At 43.8% G+C, this 13,960-nt stretch overlaps 1 long non-coding RNA gene across 1 annotated transcript in view; it reads right to left on the reverse strand.

Annotated features, from left to right (window-relative positions):
- Window positions 1-10,604: 10,604 nt before the first annotated feature.
- Window positions 10,605-13,960, reverse strand: part of LOC308188966 — a 32,533-nt gene continuing 29,177 nt past the window's right edge. Inside the window, exon 5 of the long non-coding RNA XR_013945906.1 lies at window positions 10,605-10,741. This is a non-coding gene — a long non-coding RNA (uncharacterized lncRNA). The remainder of the gene's footprint in view (window positions 10,742-13,960) is intronic.

A 13,960-nucleotide genomic window follows, 5' to 3' on the forward strand; every position in this document is an offset into this window, starting at 1 on the left:
TCAGGTTTATACTATGCACAGAACAAACACCTCTTCCCTGCATCTCATCATATCTCTGCCACCTCTGCTGGTTACCTGGGGGTGGCCTCCTGTTTTGGGGCAGGTTAGGAGTGAAAAGGAGACTGACCAAAGCAGAGCTGCAATTCTTCCTGTGAACACACAGCAAACATCAGGCCTGCTACAAATTTTGTCATGCACCAAACCAGCCTTCAGCAGTCCCTGTAGAAATAGAAAGCAGGAGGTCACCTCCTCTCTGGTATTTCACCAAGGTAAGGATAAATCTACTTCTCAAACCACGTCCAAACAAAATACCAGGAGTTGATGGCTGAATATTGTTATTAGTTTTCTTTACCCAGATGAATTGGGAAAAGGTTGGTTAAACCAAAAGGGAAGCAGAGAGAGGAATCAGCCTCCTCCTAAATCTTTTTGTCACTTGGCTGCCAGGTCACATCTTCACTCCCATTGATTCCTGTGTAGTCAGTAACCAGATACTGTGGATTTTTTTCACCCTGTAGTGCTTAGAGCCTTATTTGAGCTGGCCTGCTTGGGTACAGATTCTCCCTCTAAGACTCTTACTTCCTTATGTAATGAGATTAAAGCAGACTTAAAAGAGCAGTAAGGAGATGAGGAAGGTCAAAAATGCCATTAACTATAAATAAATGCTCTGTCACATGGAAGGCACAGCACCATCATGGTTCAGACAAACCTTCCTCTGCCTGAAAGGGTAGCATTGAGCAGGCTGTCAGTCCTTGCAGACATGTCCCCGTGGGTGCGAAGGGAGGCTGGGAGAAGAGGGAGTGATCTGTGGGGTGCTGATAGCGTGGGATGATGTGTTTCTGCTCCAGCAACATCTTGCAAATAGAGACAGGATCTCTGAGTAGGAGGCCACGCTTGATTATCGTCGTGACCCCTATGGTCTTTACGGTTTTGAATAGATACACACTCCTGTCACTTACTATCGCTAGAGCACTATGAATCCCAGTGAAAGGTTACACGGATGGTCCATGCCAGGAAAGCATGAACTGGTGCAGACCACCATGACAATGCAGCCCCAAAACTTAAGGGAATTTTGAGGTTTAAAAAATCAAACTCATGGCTGAGCTCAAACTGAGCTTAGTGGCACTCTTGAAGTGATTTATATTCTTCTTGCTTATCACATAGATAGATTCACACCTGCTCCGTGGGGCAGCTCTGTTATGCACACACAGCCCATGTCCCTTCACCAAAAAGAGAAGGGGACACAGGGATGCCTGAGGGTTCACCCCCACGCACCATGAAGAGTGTCCCATTCCTTTTTCTTATCCTACCCCACTACTGCTAGACCAGGTAAAGTCCTTCAGAGGTCTTCAACCGAAGGAAAAGGGACACCTGAATTCCTGAATTGACAAGATTTCCCCTCTTAGAGACTGTTCCACAACTTATGAAATGTGACAGTGCAAAGCGTGACCTAATATTCAAACTAAACTCCCCACCCCCTCAATTTTATCCCACTACTCCTAATTAATCCCCTTTGCAGCAACTGCTCGTCTTCCCTGGCACGTATAATTGCTGATTGTTGCCACAGGGCTAATTCCTCTCCACATAGAGTTGGTATAAATCTATTCTATAGGGCAGTCAGAACATTTGGGAGGTTAAGTTTTGTCTTATTTCAATTCCACAGGGAAAACATTGCAAAACTATCTAGAAGCTGTCCTATTAGCAGCGAGAGAGCAAAGATGCCCTGGGCCGGGCACTGGCGTCGTGGTGTGAGAGATGGGAACTCCCGTCTACTTGTAACCATGGCGTTGCTTCAGTATATCGGCATTCACTCCTTTCAGACCCGCCACAGCACACTGACCTCTACTATTTGCAGGTCGTTTCAGTACCATAAATGATGAAACAAGATGTCAGGCATTGGGGAATAGCCTCCTGTGGATGTAAGCACATAGCTCCCATTAATGTGAATGGGAGTTACGCACATGCATCGAGCTGAGGATGTGCTCTCCGGTCTGCAGAACACACTTGGCAAGTCTGAGTAATCTGTGGTTGATTTTAGTTTTCTCCCCAGAGCTCCCGATGAAGGGAGATGCATGAGAAAGCTGGTGTACAAGGCATTAGCATCAAGGCACAAGTGAAAGAGCGCTCAATGGGATTATTAGTTCTTACGCAGCACAGGTAATGGATGGTGTCCTATAGGAATACTTTACATTCAGAAGTCATGAGCCCGGCCCCTCTTCTCTAAATCAGGAGTGGTGGTTAAAGCAAAGGGGAACAAAGCTAAAAGCAGAGAAAGATTTTTTTTCTTTTCCCTTTTTGTGGTCAGGAGATGTTGTTTCTGTCTCCCATCTTCACTTTACTCTTGGTGGAGAGCTGTTTGCATTGCCCATGTGCTCTGCACACTCACACTCTCTTCTGTTGATAAATGCCCCTGTTTCCTTGTTGCCAATTTGGGCCACAAGTGCTCAGGCAGGATCTGGTTGTCACCTGCGTGGAGAAAACAGAAACCCACATAGCAAAGAGGGAGAGAATCACTGGAGGTGAATCTTCACCTCCATGGGATATGCAGTCATAGCAGAGAATGATTGGTGTATTGAGCCTACACTGGGACACTCAGAAAAATTAATTCATTTTCTGTTCACACTTTAAGTTAATTTGGATTATTTAATCCACATTAGGCTCCTTTATGCACACTCTCATTCAGAATTAAAGTGTCCCTAATTCAGTTTACAAAGTAAATTAAGCTCAGCTAAATAAGTGCTATGTTATACTTGAATGAGGGTCTGTGAAGAGATTTAATGTGGTTTAATTACCCACTTTGCATATCAAAAAATGCATAAAATATCACATTAAATTACAAAAACAATCCCTGGAGCAGGAGGGACAGGAAGCTGAAGCTTTTCCTCCCAAAATATGTCACTGGATGAGAGTCCAACTACTTCATTTTAGCTTGGGGGATCACTGTGTTATATGGGAAAGTGGAAGCCTTTCAGCAGCTTGAGTAGAGGCAGTTGACCCCTCTTCCCTGCCCCTCATCGTGACTGCAAGATAAATCTCCAGAGACACAAGGGATCAAAGTCTCCTGGCTGCTGAGAAGTGCTCTACTGGGTGAGACGGCTCACCTCTCCATTTAGGACAGTGGCTCTGAATATTGTGCACAGTCCAGCAAGTATGCTTGAGGAGATGTTCACAGATCAAGCGTTTTGGGGAGGTGGGCAGAATAGTACCTGCTTTACACGTATCCCCAGGATTTGCACAGCACGAGGTGAGGATCCAGCAGCTCAGCACTGAAGGACCCAGAAGGAAGAAGATAGCTAAGAAAGCATTGGCATTGGCTTTGCAATAGCAGGCTAAAAAAAATCTAGAAGCCTTTGGCAGGGCTCGTCTGGATCTCATGAAAAGTGGTGGTGATTACAGGGAACTGGAAAATGGCCAACATAGAGGAAAGGGAGAGAAAGAGTGGAAAACCAATTTAACTTCAATTTCTATAAAAATACTGGCACAACAAAGCTGTTTGTAAACATCTAAGAGATAGCCAGGAACACTGAGCAACACTCAGTTTGGATTTTTTGAGATCAAATCATTTTTAAACCAATCCAATGCTCTTATTTGGCAGCATAAATAGGAGAAGAGCAATAGAGATCATACCTCAACTTCAGCAACTTTATCTTTTCACAACAAGGTGAAGCAGTCTAGGTAAAACTGCTATTGAACATGCAAAAAAAATCCAAGAAAAAAATGTATTTGTGGAGTAGTAAAAAACAGAAGGAGGTATATAACAGGAAAAAATCTTCAAGGTTCTGACTGGGATGTCACACTATGCAATATTTTCCTTAACAATTTGTATGACACTGTAACCTTTATGTTTACATGTTCGCGCACACACCACCACAGAGGGAGGGGCTACCAGCACACCAGAAAACACAGGGCTAGAGTTCAAAATCATCCTGGCAAATGATAGAAGTGGTCTGAAAAAAAAAAAAAAAAAGGATGCAAATGAGCTTTTGTCCTTACAGATATCAAGATCAGGGAGGAACAACAACTGCACCATTACAAACCAGGAACAACAGACTGGGTGGCAGCTCTGAAGAGAAGGACTTGAAGGTTGGAGTGGATATGCAGTTAGATGTGAATCAACAAGGTTACACTGAAAACAGCAAACACCATGCTGAGGCATGCAAAGAGCACCATCATATTTAAGACGTGTGAAGAAAGCCTTCTGCTCCATTTGCTGCTGGTAAAGGCTTTGCTGGAGGACTCTTTTCTGGTTTGGCCACTATATGTCAGGAGAAGTTAGATTAATGGGAAAGAGAGCAGAACAAACAAACAAACAGCAACAACAACAATAATAATAATAATTAAAAAAAAAAAAAAACAGCAGACTACAATCAGAGAGATACGACACATGGCTTGTGTAGAAAAAGACCAGGGAAGACCAGGGAAGAGAATATGGAAAAGTGGCACCACTGTGGTTTCAAACATGTAAGAAGCAGCTGCAAATACAAAGGGAATAAACTCTTTCTGATGACCGCAGCGGGTAGGAGATGAAAACTGCCACAGATTGAATTAAAGGGAATTCACTTCAGACGAGAGGACAGCTTCCCTATTCAACATGTGCCAAGGTAGTCAGTGGAATCATCACTGGAGTATTTTAAGAATAAGATAGAGAAGTTTTTACTTGAACTGATGCGACATAGTCATTGAGGGACAGACTAGATCACTGGTTGGTGTCCCTCACAGTCTTTGTAGGTCAAAGAGTTTTGGGATTTGCTCCCATTTCTGGCAGGACAATGTGATTTTGGCCAGATCAATACATTTCTCTACTTATCAGTAGAGAATATGCAAATACACAGAAACAAAATATTCTTCCCTTTAAAGGAAAAAAACAAATGCTACTAGAAGGTCTGTCTGATTATAGATCTGCTGGGATGGTGCTGACTTCTGAAAAGAGGAGGCAATCTGCCCTACTCTATGTGGAGATCATGTAGATCAAGGTCCTCCAACTCATTTTGTATATCTGCAATAATCATAAAAGAAAAGCTTTGCAACCTAAACAATTGTCTGTCATAAAGCCTCATTTCCTGGGAGACTGAGCAAACATAGTTCCTATAAAAATTTCACCATTTGCAGCAAAACAAGAAGAGTTTCAAGACTGCAGGAGTGTACAGAAGTAACAGAGCATCAGCATCTCTTTAACTTTGAACCTGCATCCAACCACTTCTTGCTTAAAGGACAAAAACAAAATGTGTGTAAACACAATGAAAGGAGGATTGTTTATGTGCCACCCCCATACCAGCAACCATGAACTCTGGCTGATTTTGCTTATCATCCATTAAGGGAACTGGCTATAGGTCATCTCTGTGATTACCTAACACTCAGGAGAAGCAATAAAGCTCAGCTGGAGTTGTCACACTGCAGCAAAAAAGGAAAGCAAGCCCAACTCTCGTTTTTGTTTTTCACTACATTACTTCAGTTAACATAGTGCACTGTTAACATTAACTCCTGGCCATATATTGCTTTATAGATAGACAATCAATACTGCGACTGAAATATGATTTTGTTAAAACGTCTAGGGGACTGTATGCATTTAGCTTTCACACTATTTTCAGAAAATGAACATCAATATAAAAATAATGAGCCTCATAAAATAAAGCCTAGTTCATGTGGCTGAGCTGGCTTTTAAGAAAGGGGACAGAGATTTATACTAAAGGCATCACAAAGGAAACAGCTTAGAACAACATTCAGCATCTCTTTCAACCCCAAACGAAGGACGTTCAAGGCCAGCACTGAAACACAGTTTGCCTTTGCTCAGTAGGGCATGTGCTGTGATGGCAACACTTGGCAGCAGCTCTTGGATACACCAGCAAGAGGAAACTGCAGCAGGGCCTTTGACAGGAATACAAAATCACCTCGTATTTAGAGATCATTGAAATAAGTCACAAGCCTCATTTTTTTAGTCGAGCTACTTCTGCTTATGAAAGAACACAAGAAATTAAGCATAGTTCCTCCTAGTGACTGTAGGGCCACCAAAGAGGACAGGAAAGTCCAAGGGACAGTAAGGGTACTGGTACTGGTGGTGGCGATGCAGGGAAAGTCCTGCTCCTCCTAAGAGAACCAGAGCATTGCACACCAATAGGACTGTTGTCTTATATGCTATATTAGTTTAATTTTCCTTGGGATGAAAATACTGTGGGTAGAATTGGGGTTGAAACAGGGAAAAAAGGCACATTCCAACTCTTTGACAGCTACATGATGTAGCATAAACCTTCACATGCTGTACCTCAAAAAATAAGGATTGTGGATCCTCACATGTGGCATGTGAGAGTGCCACATGCACAAGGCACAGCCTATGCTAAATAGTGCAAGACAGGAGCTATACATCAAAGCCAAGAGGAATTAGGACACGTACACTGAAAATGATTCCCCCCGCCCCTTCCCATCCCTATATTTGTCAGGATTTCCTAGTACTACTTTTGTTAGACCCTTCTGAAACATTCGTAGTGAATGAAGAGGTGACAGAGTTCTAGAAAGTAATGTTGAAAGGGAAGCCTGTAAAACAGCTGAATGACACTAACCTGAATCAAAGCTGACGGGGGACAGTTCACTTTAGGATCAGATCCCTTTTAATTCATTTAAAGCAAGTCTTCCTCTGACCCCTCCAGCATTTTCACGGGACGTCTACGTTCAGAAATGAAGGTACCAAAACTCTTTGCCAAGCCGTGAACAAATTTCTGCTCATGGCTTTCCCTTTCCACTCAAGGGACATCACAGACTATGGGATGTCCCCAAGGAAAAGACAATCAAGTGTGAAGTTCAGCTTTGACATTTCCACATTACACCTCTGTTCCAGCTAGCTCTGACCACATAGTGGTTGGTCATTGACATTGGCAGAACACCAGGAAGCACCACAAGAAGCTCTGCTCAGGATCAGGTCTAAATGTGTATCAGCCCACAAATGTTCCTCTTAGTACCAAAACTGGGATTAAACACACATCAAAATGAGCAAAAGGTACATTAGATCTGAATATCCTGAAGCAACTGACTGTACCTCATATATTGTTGAAGTTCACCAGAGATGCTTGGCTTTTCTTTTTCCTTTTGTGTGTGTGTGTGATATGAATTTATGGAAACTTTCATTTTGCTTAAAACCCAATAAAATATGAAGTGTTTAAAAAATTAGTTACTCATTTGGAGTTTTAAGTTAGGGATGTGCATAGACGGAACAACTTGCCACCCGCGTCAGGCAGGAGGAGGTGATTAAAAACCATCCCTTTTTGCAGGTGTTGTACAGTACCAACTGGTTTCTGCTTGCCTCAGGGAAAGTCCTTTCATCTATCACATGTTGTGTTATGGGTGGATTATGTCATATCAAATCCAATTACCTCATGTCATGTCAGTTCCTGACATAATGCAACAGAACATACTTGTGAGGTGCAGATCAATGTAGCACGAGGCATCCTAAATGTATGAAGGACACAGTGTTGCTTGCACCCATAGGGTGGCTTTGGGTGCTAAAGTATCCTTTGGCAGTTATATTATTCTTGTCCTACGCAAGGGCAAATTCTTTCCTCACTACCTAAGTCTCAATAATCCCTGCATGGACTCAAAAGTTGTTCTGGGATAAATTTCTTCAATCTGATGTAAAATGTGGGTAAGTCAGTTTGGCATCAAGCAGCCAAAGTTTCAGATCATAGAATCACAGAATGGTTTGGGTTTGAAGGGACCTCAAAGCCCATCCATTTCCAACCCCAATTCCATCGGCAAGGACCCCTCCCACCAGCCCAGGCTGCCCCCAGCCCCATCCAGCCTGGCCTTGGGCACTGCCAGGGATGGGGCAGCCACAGCTCCTCTGGGCAGCCTGCGCCAGGGCCTCAGCTCCCTCTGAGTGAAGAATTTCTTCATTAAATCTAATCAAAATCCACCCTCTTCTAGTTTAAAGCTGTTACCCAATGTCCCACCCCTACACCCCTGACCAAGAGTCCCTCCCCAGCTCTCCTGCAGCCCCCTTTAGGCCCTGGCAGGCCGCTGTGAGGTCTCCCCAGAGCCTTCTCCTCTCCAGGCTGAACAACCCCAACTCCCTCAGCCTGGCTCCACAGCAGAGGTGCTCCAGCCTCTGAGCATCCTCGTGGCCTCCTCTGGACCCACTCCAACAGGTCCCCGTCCTTCTGGTGCTGGGGCCCAGAGCTGAGCGCAGGCTCCAGGTGGGGTCTCACGAGAGCAGAGCAGAGGGGGACAATCCCCTCCCTGTCCTGCTGCCCACGTTGCTGTTGGTGCAGCCCAGGACACGGTTGGCTTTCTGGGCTGCAGGTGCACATTGCTTGGTCATGTCGAGCTTCTCATCCACCAGCACCCCTAGGTCCTTCTCCTCAGGGCTGCTCTCAGTCCACTCTCCACCCAGCCTGTATTTGGGCTTGGGATTGCCCCAGCCCAGATGAAACATTTCAAAACCTCCAAATGATGTGTTATGAGATATGGACAAAGCTTGAGTGCCTTACATGAAAGGCAGACCTATTTGATCTGTGGAATGGTCCTGACTTGAGAAGAAAAAGAAGCTCTTAAATTCAGCCTGGGTGGACTTTGGGAAACAAGAAAAACATCAGGACTGAATAATCAAACATCACCTCCTAATCCATTTGGAGAAGCAGCAGAAGTCCTACTCCCACTTCAAAATTTTCAATGCATTGCACACCACAGGCGCAAGGAGAAACAGCGACGGGTGCAGAGATAAAGACGGAGGGAGGCTGCAGAAAGGCTACTGCAGGCTGAAGAAAGCACAGAAACACAGGTATGCGTATCTCCTTCAACAGGCAACACAAGCAGCAGCCCAGAGCCTGATTAAATCGAGGAGGCTGGGCTGCCTGTTTTATATTTGTTTACATGTTTCCTTTCCTTTTTTCATTTGTCCCAGAAAGGCAAGCTCCCAGGGAAGGAATTTAATCACTATCCTCTCTCATTTAAGAGTGTGTCTGAAAGCAGCTCCTGAGAGGATGACAGGACTGCTATCCTGTCCTGCTGTGAGCACAGGGAATGGTTTCCCTTTAATCCTCAGTCCTGCGACTCTGTAATGCATTCTCCACCAGCTGCACGGATGACTGTGAACATGAGGCACTACCTCTTCCAACTTCCAGCTCAAAATTTACCTTTTTTTTTTTTCTGGATTTGAAGTCAGCCACTTTCTGTGCCCTTTCCGTGCCCTTTCCCAACACAAAAAGGTGTTAGCTAAGCATGACTGTATGGACCCTGGTTTGAGCAGGCTCTGATTTAACTAACGCATGTTCCTCACTTTCCCCTGTCACCTCCCAGAGCTGGGTCCAGGGCTCACGTTGCTGCCTACTTGCAAGCTGGCAGGAGTCCCTGGATCCCGGCCAGCCCAGCTGCATGGAGTCTGGGGCTCTGCTGGAGTTTGTAGGACATTTGTGATCTTCACGCTAAAACCTAAAGGATCAGCTATTGGCTCATGTGAGATTGCAGTGGCAGGAAAGTAATGCTACAGGCAGGGGTATGGTAGAGAAAAGCATGCACCATGATTGGAGTAATCAAAAGGAGCTTTCTCCCCATCTCTTTGATATTTTCTTTCAATGTTCTTTAATACTTTTGATACGCTAGGATCCTTTTGTTTTACTCCAGTACCAGAGCTGACCTACTGGATCCTTCCCATTGCCCACATCAATAATTCCCACAAAAGTTACTCTGAAATTTCTGAAGGTTCCTCTGCTGGCATAGGGCACTGAGGGAAGAGCCCAGAGGTGCGACAACCCAAGGCTTGCCATGGAGGTTCTCCTGTCCAAGCTAGCAACCTTTTCCATGCCTTGCACTTCTTAAAAACTCCCTGGCATGAGAGATACAACTTTGTGTATTCTTGCAGTGTTAGTACAACATGTCCTAATTGCTCCTGATTTATTTCATAACATAAATATTAAGTAGCAGTGTTATGACCCTTTGTTGATAACAGCACCAGGGTGATGAGGATTTTGGCACAGGATGAGCAATGTGTGCTTGGAGATTTTCATTAGATCCCTGATACTCCAATTACTCTACAAATTGCCAGCTGAAGAAATATGATCATATTGAGGATTTGGATCCTTACCAAAGAGATCAAGTCTCCTTCCTATACCATACGTAGCTTATACACTCATGTTCTGTTCTGTCTGTTTTTACAACCATCACTAGCACAGTGTTGCTCTCCAGAGAGAGATATTAAGTCCCCCAGGTGAGGACAGCTCTGTTATCAAAACCATCCTGGATGGCCTACCCCAATCTGCTAGGTAAAATATGACTAAGCAGCTGAGCTGTGCATTGATGCCACCATGCAAATGTTAATTAGAAGGCTACTTCCCATAGGTAGAACAAAGACGCTTGACTTTGCTGCTGCTTTGAAGTGCCTTGTGGCGTATGTCAGGTCCTGCACGTCATGCACAGCAGTTTTATGCAGATGCACAAGAGGGAATTCCTAAAGAGGAACAGTGAACATGGGACTATGCCTGAATTAATTAATTAATTAATTTCCTTTGCACAGGTAAAGACCCTCTCAATTATTTTTCAAGATACCTGTGTGTCATCATGGTCTACACAGGGACACAAGGAAACAGTCTGAACGCAGAGGTTTACAAGACTTACCACCCCATAAGTCCTGTCCTCTCTGCCATACATTGGATTATTGCAGTCTTGGTAGCTTTGGTGAGCAGGATCCCAAATCAGTGGCCTTTATGGGAGAAGATGATCTGGAGGTGGAGCATAGGAGAGGTGGATATGGGTTGTGGCAGATCTAGGGATAATGGTCAGAATACAGTAAATTCTAAAGATTTATATATTTAGCCTGATATCCCAAACTCATCTAACCTTGCTAATCTTGTGCATTTCCACACAAGGGGACCATGAATTAGGTGGAATAGTTTTACACACCTTTCAGTAGCAAAAGTTACTGTAATTAACAAAGTCTTTTCTTCCTAGTGGAACAGTGGGCAGCCAGACTATAGCGCTTTGACAGGTTCCATATAACATTAAAGCAAACAGTGAGATAATAGAAATCACATTTAACTGCCAATGAAGAAGAGGAAAGCCCAGCAGTTCTTATCTCAGCTTTATTAGTCCCTGTGCAATGCTGTTAGCTTTTACTGTTGTTGATGCACCCAGTGTCCATTCCCATAATTTGTGCTGCATTACTTATCACCTGGAGGGGAACGTGAGAAGAATCTAGGTGTGTCTGAGGAGCAGAAATTAAAGCAATGGGAGAGAGAGAACATCACAGCACAAAAGTTTTTCCTTTGCATTAGAGCTAGACTAAAATGAAGCTAGTGGTATGCTTACATGGAAGGCACGGTCCCTCACACTTGACTTTGGGTACAAATCTAATCTATATATGTGTTCCCCTTCCTATGATCAAAAAAACTCTCAATTATAATCTTCACAGATAGCCTCCTAATACTCACCTACACTCCAAATTCCTGACATATCAAGAAAATCACAGAGTTGTATTGCAACACCCTTTCCAGGCAAGAAGTCTCCAAGGTCCTGCCTTCAACAAGTGCTGTGAAATATATCAAAAATCCTCCAGAAAGCACTGAATGCACTATCCCAGAGTCAGAAGCCATTGGTGCACCTTTGGAAGAGTGCTAAATAGTCCTGAGAAATTGGACTTGTTAGGTTGGGCACAGCACCTGACTAACCTGTCCTTGGATTCCAGCTGGATCCCAAAGGCTGTCCAGTTGTTGAATTGCCCTGCATATATCAGGCCGTGCCATTCTGGTCCAATGTAAAAATCAACCAGGGGAACATGGACAGGCAGAAAGAAAGCGACAAATACACATGAAACTGCAAGATGAGAGTCTTCTGTCACTGCAGAGTCACAAGTACCATAAGGGGAACTGGAATAAATTTGAGCCCTCACGTAACAAAATCCATCAAACCCACCACATCAGAGTGATCAGCAGGACATTTAGAATAAAGATAATCCTGCCCATCTAAGACAGGGCTGGTACCTCTCCACAAGACTTCCTTCAGCCTCCACAGTAACAGGCTTAGTTCAAACAGCAATCTTGTTGATGATCTCCTGAGGTGTCCCAGCTGATGGACTCATTTCCATTTAGATGTCAGAGCAGCAAAGCATCTATGAACTTCATAATCTTGATCATCTTCAGCCCAGGGAGCCAGAGGCAATTGTGTTTCCATTCAAGCAAGAAAAACACTTGAAACACCAACATGGGTAGAAACACTTAACTCTTTAAAAATCTCAGCCGACGGCAGCTGTCATGTTTCAAACATGATCACTCTGGTTTTAGAAACAATAGGTCGAAAGGTACAATTTTAAATTTAGGAACAATTGGAAGTGCTTATGGACTGAACCAGGCAACCTTTAATTTCATGCATGTAAGACGTGGAATAGGAAAAAAAAAAAAAAAAAGAAGACTGTGAAGGAGTACATTTGAAAGCCCTGGTCAACCCAAGAAGCTCCATTATCCTCCCATGTCATGGGGGCCTTTCCACTTCCCCACCTCTCTGAGGGCCATGTGCCAGGACTTCTTTTTTTTTCTTCTTTTTTTTTTTTCAGAAAAAGTCATGAGAAGCAAAGCAGTTGTGTCATTGCATCTCATGGCATGTCACACCAGCCGTTACCACTGAGGCGGCTGAAGCTGCTTGAAGCTTAAGTAAATCCATGCCTGGAGCCCAGAGCCTCACGACATACTAGGGATCCTCACCTAAACACAATCCCAGTAACATATCTCCTTCACATTCAAATAAGAACTAAAGCATCTATATGACGTGCCCTTAGAGTGCAACCTAGGGCCAGGATTTGAACCCTGGACGTGCTCTTTCACCATGGGGTCCTCCTGCCTGCCTGGCTCTCCCTTACCCACAGATGCTACAACCCAACCAGATGGATTTTGAGCCTTGATGCCTCACAGCAGGATCAAGGATTCAGTTTCCTGGATTAGCAAAGAGAGCAGTACAGGTCACCATGCACATCAGTGAGTACAGCCCTGGCATGTCATCCTGGGGAACTTTTCCTGACACGGCTGTCAGAGGAACTCCTAGAAGCCTAAAGAGTCAATTTGCACAGCATCTACATGCATATTTTTGGTACCAAATAAAGGTCTGATTTGCACATAGGTAGAGCTGTCTCAGCTCTCATTAGTGTTCATGGTCTTTGTTGCAGGGGTGCTCACATGGCTGATTTCCATCTCCAAGTTTACAATTTTGGCTGCTTAGCTTTAGAAGTTGCAGTAAAGTGGGATGCATCAACACAAGGCTGCTTTATCAGCCTTATCTCAGCACCTCTTCTATTCTACCACTACAGCTGGGCCAGAGAGCAACTTGTCATTTAGTGTTGTGCCTAGGCATTTTGAACAGTTACCTCCAGGTTAGCAGGAGTGTACCAGCTTCGTATTGATCACTTGTCAAATATCATGCACATGGATCTGAGGCTGGTTAAGAACCATTTCCTCTAAAAGTCAATATTTATTCATTAACAACCTTTTAGCTGGTTAATTGAAAGTGACAGGATGCATTTTGCCTAACAGATTGCATTTTACTGAGTAATTTCTAATTTACAGTAAATATGATTGAAAATAAAAGTTCATTCCTGCTATCAGTTTAAAAATGGTTTGTGCTTCCAACAATTGTACCATAGGGAGCTGCTCGGCACTGATTTATTTGTGCATGCGTGTGTGTGTGCATGTTTTTTGAATTGCAGTAACTTAGCCGAGTTTGTCTCTTAATTCTGGGTATCAGAGCAAAGGGACCTTGTGGTGAAGGTGACGGCAAATTGTGTTAAAGAGTGATTATTCTACTATTTCACCTTCTGGCTCTTTTTTAAGCAGGATTAGATTTTTTTTTCCTCTCCCTCCCTCTGGCATCTCTTACACATTTAAAAACCTAAGCACCTAGGGTTAATATGCTCCAGATAATAGTATAACAGAGATTTAAAAAACAAGTCAGACGCAGAGAACTTTGAACAACACTACTTGCATTGTGGAAATACTTATAA

The sequence above is a fragment of the Anser brachyrhynchus genome (genome assembly GCF_964034855.1).
Source record: "Anser brachyrhynchus genome assembly, chromosome: 2".
NCBI classification, from domain to species: domain Eukaryota; kingdom Metazoa; phylum Chordata; class Aves; order Anseriformes; family Anatidae; genus Anser; species Anser brachyrhynchus.